Here is an 11370-nt window from a genome sequence, read left to right on the forward strand (position 1 = left end):
TTTTCTTCAAAAACATTTTTTTGGTGTTGTTTTGTTCTTGTTGCTATTTTCATTTTTGTTTCACCGATGTATTTTTGTTTACACTCGCATTCTATTAGGTATACTCCGGGATGGCTATTTGATGGTAGTTTTGTTTTGTTGCGCGAAGTTAGTAAAGATTTAAGATTTGCACTGGATTTAAAGACTGCCCTGTAACCTGCTTTCCTAAAGATTTTTCGAAGTTTTGGTGATAATACTGGGATCCACGGTAGTGATATAGTTGGCATAGTTGCTTTGTTGTTAGATAAAACTATTTCATTATTTGAGTGTCGTTTTTTTATAACAATATTTGCAAGGTCTTGTAATTTCTTCTTTTCGTATCCATTTTCAGCAAACACATTTATTAGGAAATCGATTTCTTTATTTAAAAATTTTTCAGAGCAAATTGATAAAGCTCTATGAATAAATCCTTTAAATATTCCTTCCAAGATTTTTGGATCGTGGTTTGAATTGGGCTTAACCTGAATATTTGTTATTGCTTTTTTTCGATGTATGTTAAAATCATATTTACCTTTTTGATTATTCGTTATTTGGATGTCTAAAAAATTTAATCTTTTATTTTCATCTTCCAATTCAATTGTGTATTTGATGGCATGATGTTGACTGTTTAATATTTGTTGAAAACGGATGGCATTATCTTTATTTGTAAATCTTGCGTGGCTATCATCTACGTACCTGAAAAACGATTTTATTTCTAACGGTGGATTAGAATGAAGCGCAATATTGATTGCTTTATTTTCAAAAAATTGCAGGAAACCTTCCGCAAGTACTACCATGAGTGAAAGTCCTATTGGACCTGAATCTACAAGTTCATGAATTTCTTCATTCCATAAAAAATAACATTTATATAAACACAGTTCTATTAGTGATTTTATTTCTGAAACGCTTAGTTTTGTTAGTTTATTTAAATTTGAGAAGTGCTCTAACATATCAAGAAGAATTTTTGTAGCCTCTCCCAGAGGAATTGATGGATATAAATTGACAACGTCATAAGATACTTGTATTTCATCATTTGATATATTCCAAAGTTTAGCTGCTTTTACAAAAGTTGACGAATTTTTTAACTTTGTTATGTTTTTATCTAAGATTGGTAAAAATATATTTACTAGATATTGTGATATTCCATAACTTGGTGTCCCGATGGTTGAAACTACTAATCGCATAGGGTATGATTTTTCCGGTTTGTGCGCTTTAATTACACCATACATACGTGGCGGTACTGGGTCGCTTGGGTAAAGACTTTCATATTCTTTTTTGGTAAATCGCCCTTTTTTATTCAATTTTGATAGGTAAGTTCTAATTTTAGTAGCAAATGAAATGGTAGGGTCCTCTTTAATTATCTTTGTTTTGCCAATCTCTTGACGAATTTTGTCAATGGCTTTGTTGTGTTCTATTCTAACAAAGCCTGCTCCTTTATCAAAAGAGTATATATCAATGTTTCTGTCTTCTTTTATTTGTTTTAATGCTTCCCTCTGTTTATAATTTAAGTTATTGTTTTTTTGCGGTTTAAGCATTTTAAGTTGCCTCAACACGTTTCTGCGTAAGTCTTGTGAACTCTCAATTTTGTTGCAATACTCTAGTTTTAAGGCAGTGGATTCTGTTATTGAAATAATGTCTAAATAGGGTATATTTTGTATAGTTGGAACAAATTTTGGTCCTAGTTCTAAAAGATTCCTGTGGTTTTCAGGTATTTCCGTTTCACATAGGTTTAATACAACATCTTTAAGAATTGAAGGAGTCTCAGCTTTTTCTTTTAAATTTATATTTTTCAAGATATTAAATTTTTTGATCAGACGATATTTAGATTTAAAAAACATTTTTTCTCGGGATTTTTCGGTAACATTTTCGACAGATTCATAATCATCTTGAGTTAAATTTTTATATAAATAGTTTTGGATATCTTTTACAAATTTTATATGATGCATAGATACAGCAAAGGATGACAACTTTTTTGGTACTTAAAGTGTCATACCGGCGTGCCGGCAATCATCAGCCAAAATACATAATCTTATGTTAATTTTAAGTTATTTTAAGTTTTAATACTTTTGATTTTATAATATTGTAATGTAATATAATCTTATAATACCATGAAGTATATATTTATTGTGTTATTATCATTATTTCTATTATTACTATAACAAATTTATCATAACATAATATGTGTGTATATCATAACATAATGTGTGTGTGTGTGTGTGTGTGATTTGCGTGTGAGAAAGAGCAACAAATTTAATGTCTTTCTGAGCAAAAATCTCGTGCTGGACTTTCACTCATGGTAGTACTTGCGGAAGGTTTCCTGCAATTTTTTGAAAATAAAGCAATCAATATTGCGCTTCATTCTAATCCACCGTTAGAAATAAAATCGTTTTTCAGGTACGTAGATGATAGCCACGCAAGATTTACAAATAAAGATAATGCCATCCGTTTTCAACAAATATTAAACAGTCAACATCATGCCATCAAATACACAATTGAATTGGAAGATGAAAATAAAAGATTAAATTTTTTAGACATCCAAATAACGAATAATCAAAAAGGTAAATATGATTTTAACATACATCGAAAAAAAGCAATAACAAATATTCAGGTTAAGCCCAATTCAAACCACGATCCAAAAATCTTGGAAGGAATATTTAAAGGATTTATTCATAGAGCTTTATCAATTTGCTCTGAAAAATTTTTAAATAAAGAAATCGATTTCCTAATAAATGTGTTTGCTGAAAATGGATACGAAAAGAAGAAATTACAAGACCTTGCAAATATTGTTATAAAAAAACGACACTCAAATAATGAAATAGTTTTATCTAACAACAAAGCAACTATGCCAACTATATCACTACCGTGGATCCCAGTATTATCACCAAAACTTCGAAAAATCTTTAGGAAAGCAGGTTACAGGGCAGTCTTTAAATCCAGTGCAAATCTTAAATCTTTACTAACTTCGCGCAACAAAACAAAACTACCATCAAATAGCCATCCCGGAGTATACCTAATAGAATGCGAGTGTAAACAAAAATACATCGGTGAAACAAAAATGAAAATAGCAACAAGAACAAAACAACACCAAAAAAATGTTTTTGAAGAAAAATTAGAACAATATGCAATTGGCCATCATAAAATTAAATGTTCAGGTAATATAAAATGGGATCAAGTAAAGACGCTAAAAGTAGAACCCAAAAAATTTGAAAGAAAAGTTCGAGAGGCAATCGAAATTCAGTTCAGCAAATGCGGACCTAAAAATGGAGGTATGAATTTAGATGACGGTCAATACGTAAAAACGCAATTCTGGACGCCATACTTTTTATACCTACGAAATATTAAAGAAGCCCAACTAAAGCGAAGTTTAAAGAAGCCATTAAAACGTGACATTACCGTTAATGTTTGTTTGTAATTTAATTTAATAATATTTGTAATTAAAGCTGAAGATGCTAGTATCAATAATCTAGCGAAAATTTCTTAGATAAAATAAAAAATTAGTATTGAGAGAATTCGTATTTATTGAAGTTCATATATTAAATATATATATATATATATATATATATATATATATATATATATATATATATATATATATATATATCAGCAAATTCAAAGTTGAGTTACTGTTTGTGCCTAACAGAGTCTTTCGACATAAAAATGTTATCATCATAAAATATGCTTTCATTTTCAAATAAATTAACATTTCTTTGTAGGAATATTAGTTGGATTAGTAAGTCTTACATAACATGCATAGAAAAAAATAAGAAAAATGAGATCTTTCATCTATAAGAAATCCTTATTCGGATTACTTATAGATGAAAGATCTCATAAGATTATGAAGGGTCATGGTACCCCCTACCGTGAAGAAGCACCTACCGTGATTTTTGAAAAAATCAGCTAACTGTTTATGTTTTTTTTTTAAATTTATTTTTTTAATTTTGTTTTATATAAAACTAACTTATTTCACTAACAATATATTTTTAAATAGATATATTTTTAAAGATTTGAGATGTTTTTTTACCCGCAAATGATTTTTTATTATTTTCTTAAGAAAATCTTTAACAGTAAAAAAGTTTGTCTAGTTTTTTTATTGCTTAAAATTTATATAACTTTTTCGATAAAAGTTTAAAATAGTAATAAAAACATTGAATATTTTAAATCTTATCAAAAAATATTAGTATTTTTTATATAACATTGTTTAATCATTTACACGGTAGGTGATTACGAAAATTATAACAGCACTTACCGTTTACAAAAATATTTTTTCGGAAGTGTTTTATTTTGTGAAGTTTTCTCTCTAAAAAACCATGTAAGTTAAACTAAATTACCAATTAAAGGTAATTTAACCCTAGGGAGTATTTATTTGATATGTTTTTTATAATTTATTTATTATGTGAAATGAATTCGATTAGAAAGATGCAAGAATCAAAAAAGAATAAAAATATTCGAAAAAAAACTTTTGTATTCAGAAGAACAACTGCATGCAGCACATTGAGCTTTAAATAAAGGTGAAAAAACTTTGTGTCAGCAAAAAGTTTAATGTTCCTGAAACTACCTTACACGACAAATTGTCTGGTAAAAGCTAACCCAAACGGCAAAACTCTGGCATTAAATCAAATCTTGGAGAAGAAATAGAAAATGAATGGTTGCTTGGTTAATGCAGTGCGCTAAAATGGGATTTGCGGTAACAAAAAAGTTATTAATTAAGGCAGTACAAAAAATAGTTAAAGAGCGAGATATAAAAACCCCATTTAAAGATGATATCCCCATTAAAAACTGGTTTTACAAATTTATGCGCCGTCATAAGGAATTATCACAAAAACGAGCAGAGCATATTAGTAGAGCTAGAGGTCTTATAACTGAAGCAACGATAAGAAAATGGTTTAATGAGGTGAATGAATTATTAGGCGATGATGCGCAATACCTTAATGATCCATCTCGTGTTTTTAAGTTAGACGAAATTGGATTTGAGTTAGCATTAAAAACTGGAAAAGTAATTGGCATTAGAGGAAGAAATGTTTATGAAGAATGAAACAACAGCAATAAGGAAAACCTTACAACTCTATTTTGCGTAAATGCAAATAGTGAATTTGCACCATCATTAACATTGTACAAGTATGGTCGAATGCCAAAAACTATTGCTGCTGCTGCACCACCAGGCTGGGGTCTCGGTAAAAGTAACAGCCCAGTGGGCACAAGAACGTTTTGCAAACGTTTTTTAAAGGTTTTTTGAACGTTCATATGAAACGGTGACCGGACATTTTCCTAAAAACGTTTTTTGAACGTTTTTTAAGGCTCTCACAAAAACGTTTTTTGATGGGTTTTTATTATGTGTAAATGAAACGTTTTAACCTTTTCAAGAATTAACCTAAATGCATTTATTTAAGTATAAGTAATTTCAGTAAATAACTTATGTTATACAGAAAAAAAATCTTTTACAAACGAAAATTTAGGAGCAACAGCCTTGATCTCGATAATTTAATAAATTTCTAAAAGTTTAATTTTCTGTTTATTTATAATATAAGCATACAAAAAAAAGCATACATTTATAAATAAGTCTACAAACACGTAATAAAATAATTGTTATGCTATTCTGTCAAGAGCTCTCTTCAAATGATCTTTAACTTATCGACCGAATCGAACTTCGTTGTATGTGACACCAGTGTTTCTAAAAACAGAAATACTATAGAAATCTTTTATGGATTCCAACTAGCATATATAAAGGGTGTTACTTGAACACACATTTATACTCATGGTAAATTCTACACTTTACTTTTAGTTTATTTAACAATTTTTTTAACCTTGTTATAATTTGATTATGTAATAAAATAAAAAAAAAAAACCTGATGAAAGTTTCTCATAACAATAAATTCAAGTGATGCTTCTTGGGTAGTTTTTTAAGCTTGATGAAAAAAAACTTCATATACTGTTTATTAGCGTTGGAAATACTTTCAAACTTGATAAAAAATATTTATTTACATAAAATGTTTAATAAAACCAGATGATATTCTTTGATAAACTTACATTCAGCAACTTTTTGGACTTTAAAAATAGGACTTGCTTCTCTTATGTGCAAATAACTGTGATATGTTGCACTGTTTCATTCAAATATGAATAGAAATAGCTTCATACATTTATTAAAAAATTTATCTACATAATATTTTTAACTCAAACATACCTTGCATTCATTTGCTTGTAACTATGTTTGCACCTTTGATACTCATAATTGCGAATAATAATTTTACTTTTTTAGTAAATTTAAAAAAAAAAAAAATAGTTAACCACAATGCAACATTATTGTGTTGCATAGAGCGCCTTAGCGGCACTGTGGCGGATTTTTTAGAATAAGTCCAACTGATTTTTAAAGGCATTTAGGCTTTCAGCATTTACCATCTCACCTGGTAGGCAATTCCAGCTGTCGACAACTCAATTTGTGAAGAAGTTACTTCTGTTATTATTGGATCTAACTATCTCTTTCACAAATCAACTTCTATGACCGTGGCGAGATGCACAACGCATTGGAGTGTGGTGCCAGTTAACAGGTTCTTTACTATACTCGATTTTAAAAAGCTGTATTAAGGACTCTACAATGATGTCTTTCTTTGTAGGTGGTCATTTTTAAATACTTAAAATGAAATCTTAAAAAAAAAATTACATGCAATATATATAAATATATATATATATATATATATATATATATATATATATATATATATATATATATATATATATATATATATATATATATATACACACACACACACACACACACACATACACACACACACACACACACATATATATCACTTACAAATTTACAAAAAAGTTATATCTCTGGGACAAACAGATTATTTGGGATAATTTTGTGTGCACATAAATTTTTTGTCTCTTTAAGTAAATTTTTTTTGTAAAAAAAAACAGTCGTGGTAAAACATGAAAACACTCCACTCTATAAAAAAACGTTTCTTAAAGAACTTGTAAAATAATAAATCAATTGAGAAAAAAAATACTATTAAAACGTTTATTACTGTTTTTAAACATAAATCTTGCTCAAGCGACCATTAATCGTTTACTAAACATTTGCAAAACATTCTTGTGCCCACTGAGTAAAAACATTTTGTATCTATAAGTTAAGTAAATAACTTATGTTATCCAAAAAAAAAGTCCTTAACAAAAAGAAACTTAGGTGTAACACTAAGACTTTTAAAGTTTATTTATTTTGTATTCATTTATAATGTGAACATAAAAATACTAAATAAACTATTTGTTATTCTATTCGATCTGGAGCTCTTTTCAAATGGTCACCTATTAACTTATCAACCAAAACAGATTTTGTTGAATGTGACACTAATGTTTCTAAAATATAAAATAAATTTATGCATTTTAAAGCACATACAAAAGCGGTTACATAAACACTCACTTCCACAAGAAAAAAATTTTATATCAATATTTAAAAATTACCAATAATAGCTTTATACAGTAATGTTTTTCTAAATGATCTTTTGCCATGTCTCCCTGCTTTGTTAAATAGCGATTGAACACTTTTAGACATAGTTTCATCTAAAACTTTATTAACTGAGGCTGAAATTGAGCTACCACCTATTTGTTTAAGTTGACGGACCTACAAAAGTTATAGAATATCATTATCAATATCACTACTATTTTTTTAATTGACAAAAAAGATTATAAAATTAACAATGCCATTCAATTAGATTTATTTAGAAAAGCACCATACATTATTATATATAAAAACCATACCAACAAATGAAACTTTTCTTTATCATTTAAAAATGTTTCTCTTTCATCAAACTCTCTTATATCATTTGATTTACAAATATAAAATAAGGTTTCTTCAGGCTCAGTTCTTCTTCCCAGCTTTTCCATTGAACATAAAGATTTTTTATTTCAGATTTTAAACTTGCTAACTCCATAAATATTGCATATTGAAAACCTAATATAAATAATTTAGAACTAATTTAATAAAAATTTTATATAAACTCAATAGATTCTATAGTTTCAATACAAGGTTCAATAAATATTAACATATGCCTTTTATCCATTGCTTTAAAACTAGCTGGTGGTTCATCATAAAAAAAAGTACCACCAATCCCTTGGAATGGTTTTTTGAACTGGTTCCAAAAACAAATCATGTTGACAAACAGAGGACAAACTAGATTGACTTTTATTGATTTGATATGATTTTGAATTCAAAACGTTCTCTTCTTGATATTTCTGAGTAGATACTATCTTAGGATGTTTGCTAGGAGATTTACAAAATAATGTTAAAGAAAATAATGGCGATTCAGCAACCTTTTCAACTGTAATGTCAGGACTACTTTCTCTAACCCAAAGACGATTGCAATATGTTTCACTATTGCATTCTAAAATTGATATTAAAAAATAAATACACAAGACTGTATTAATTTAATAAGGTACTTGCAATAAAGTACCTAAATAAAGAAAACTGACAAATCTAATTTTAAAAAAACATTTTAAAGTTTAAAAGCATGTGTGTTAAATTTACAAAATACCTGCTTCTTGAAAATCGGAATTTGAAGACTCAGAGTCAAACTTCATGCAAATATCACACATCTCCTTTGTTCCCTTGTCAAGATTTATTTTTAACAATAACTGCGTGTAATTGATTCGTAGAATAATGTTAACATGCAAATATGTTTAGAATAAATCATTTCTAAAAATAGAAACTGTGTTATATGATATACAGGTGACTAATGCTTTTAATTGCCATTTTTATGTTTTAGTATCATTTGGGTACATTGTTTTATAAATTGTTTTATAAATTCTTGTTTTATAAATTCTACGAATCAATTACACGCGCATTATATACTCTCCCCACCCTTTATCAGGTGAAACCCAATTACTAATATAGTAGTTTACTTGTTTTTTGTCTTTCGGAGGCCAATATACAATACTTTTGAGTTCATCTACCCAATGCACAGGTACAGTCATTTTCTTTTGTTTTTCATCTTCAATGATAGTCACTACAGAATAAAGTCTTTTTATTGGGCTAAAATCAAAAAAAAAAAATATGAAAAAATGACCCATAGATTTTCTGATGTCAACATATAAGATTGTTTATTATTACAGTTAATATAAACAAACAGACTTTATATAATAAAATATAAAAAAAAATTTATTAGCAACATTTATAATGAAGAATTTATCTTAAAACTGTTCTCTCATCAAACTTACCTTGTATTAGGTTGTGATCGCTTCCTTGTGACTGTTCTTGCTAATATTCATAATTGAGAGCAGCTCCTTAACTTTCGAAGTAAATTGTGAAAGATTAGGGTTAAAAATTTCTAAAATGACTGTAAATTTACACAAAAAAATTCATTTCACCTTTTAAAATTTAGTAGGAAAATATATTGACAAAAGCAAATCTTTTTTTGTTGTTGTTCATTTTTGTCTGAAAAAAATGATATATGTAAGAATATATGTACATATATATATATATATATATATATATATATATATATATATATATATATATATATATATATATATATATATATATATATATATATATATATATATATATATTTATATATATATATAAAAGCAGTTTCTTTTTTTATTTTATTTAGTGTATAAAATTTTAAATTTTTTAGTATTTGTAATACACACTTTATTATAAAGTATTAAAATAAAATTATTCAATTTTAACAACAATTTAGAACATTTCTAACTATTAATTTCTAATTTGTAGTTTTTATATTTGTTACTGTAATTTATAAATAAAATGTAATACAAAGATTTTTGTGCATATGTTCTTTGTAATGAGTAGCAAAGAAAAAGTTGCAAGAAAACAATCTCAACCAAATTCAAGGTATTTTTAAAAAGCATGTTTTATAATATGCTCTTTAATTTTTAATTTTAAATGAATTAAGTTTTTTAACTATATATTTATGAAATGTAAATGAGATAAAAACTGCTATTTTAGTATATGGAGAAAAAAAAGAAATGCAGTTCTAGAAAAGTTTGGAAATAATCATCAAAATTTTTAGTTGCCCAAAGCGATAATTATCCGACTGTTGAAGTAGAAACAGAATTTAATAATGATTTCATTGAATCTAATTTTGATGAGTTTAAGTTACCAAAATCTCAGAGTGATGATCTTAAGTATCATAATTTATCTCAAAATTCAGCACTTGAGGAAAGTAGTAACAGTCTTTCTGACTCTAGGTATGTGATATCTGATAATAAAATAGAATATGATCTAGTGTTATGCTCAAAAATTGAGGAATGGTCACTTAAAAACAACTGTACACGACAATGCACTAATGAAATTTTAGCTATATTTTTTTAATATAAGTTTAAAGTGCCTTTGGATTGTAGAACCTTATTAAAAACAAAAAGAAGTATTTGTTCCAAAAATGTTGATGGTGGAAATCATATATATCTTGGATTAAAAAAACAGATCACTAATCAAATAATTTATCATTCAATTCTTGATGTTAACATTTCTTTAAGCTTTAATATAGATGGTTTACCACTGTACAAATCCAGCTCTACACAGCTGTGGCCTATTGTTGGTCTTATTAAAGGTTACAATCCGTTTTTGATTGGAATGTATTGTGGATCAATTAAACCTAAATGTCATTTATTTTTAAAAGATTTTTCAGATGAATTAAAAATACTAACAAGCTCTCCATTTGTAGTTAATGACAAAAGTTACATGGTTCAAATTTATGCTTTTATTTGTGATGCCCCTGCTCGCTCCTTATTAAAAGGTATAGTTAATCATACCGGTTATCATTCTTGTGAACGATGTACTATTGTTGGAAGATGTATATTAAATCGAATTGTTTTTTCTCATATAGAAGTAAATGTAGATTTGCGTACAAATATTGAATTTCTTGATTATACTTATGCTAACAGAGATCACAATGGAAGATGTCACCAACATGAAAAGTCTATATTCACTGAAATAAATTCCCTTGATTTTATAAACATGTTTACTTTGGACTATATACACCTTGTTTGTTTAGGAGCTACTCGGAGAATTCTATATTTTTTTAAGGGTGGGATTAAAGGAACTAATCATGGAAAAATTTCTTTAAACATGTTAGACCAAATTTCAAACAGTTTATTGCAGCTAAATGGAAAATTGCCCAGTGAATTTGCTAGACAGCCTAGGTCTCTCTCTGATTTAGATAGATGGAAAGCAACAGAATTACGTTCTTTTTTACTATATTACGGCATGATAGTGTTAAAAGACATCATTGATTTGCATACATATAAACATTTTTTAAGTTTATCAATACCAATACGGATTTTATGTGATAGTAGTGCTGAGTTTCGAAAATCAAATTTAGAGAATGCTCGTCG

The 11370-nt window shown here is 27.4% G+C and overlaps 1 long non-coding RNA gene and 2 pseudogenes across 2 annotated transcripts; 1 reads left to right on the forward strand and 2 right to left on the reverse strand.

Annotated features, from left to right (window-relative positions):
- Positions 1 to 5514: 5514 nt before the first annotated feature.
- Positions 5515 to 6661, reverse strand: LOC145192353 (uncharacterized). The gene is made up of 2 exons (XR_016451566.1): positions 5862 to 6661; positions 5515 to 5686 (listed from the first exon to the last, which is right to left on the reverse strand). It is a non-coding gene; the product is annotated as an uncharacterized LOC145192353 (long non-coding RNA).
- Positions 6662 to 7205: 544 nt separating this feature from the next.
- LOC149889656 (uncharacterized) lies at positions 7206 to 9321 on the reverse strand (annotated as a pseudogene). The gene is made up of 7 exons (XR_016451565.1): positions 9232 to 9321; positions 8854 to 9046; positions 8550 to 8649; positions 8066 to 8432; positions 7777 to 7969; positions 7480 to 7639; positions 7206 to 7374 (listed from the first exon to the last, which is right to left on the reverse strand). The product of XR_016451565.1 is annotated as an uncharacterized LOC149889656 (transcript).
- A 497-nt stretch (positions 9322 to 9818) lies between these two features.
- The window catches only part of LOC149889657 (uncharacterized), a 2384-nt pseudogene continuing 832 nt past the window's right edge, over positions 9819 to 11370 (forward strand).

Source organism: Hydra viridissima, unplaced genomic scaffold (assembly GCF_058129835.1).
Source record: "Hydra viridissima isolate aposymbiotic clone 2 unplaced genomic scaffold, HvirCarnegie_v1 scaffold_4, whole genome shotgun sequence".
NCBI classification, from domain to species: Eukaryota; Metazoa; Cnidaria; class Hydrozoa; order Anthoathecata; family Hydridae; genus Hydra; species Hydra viridissima.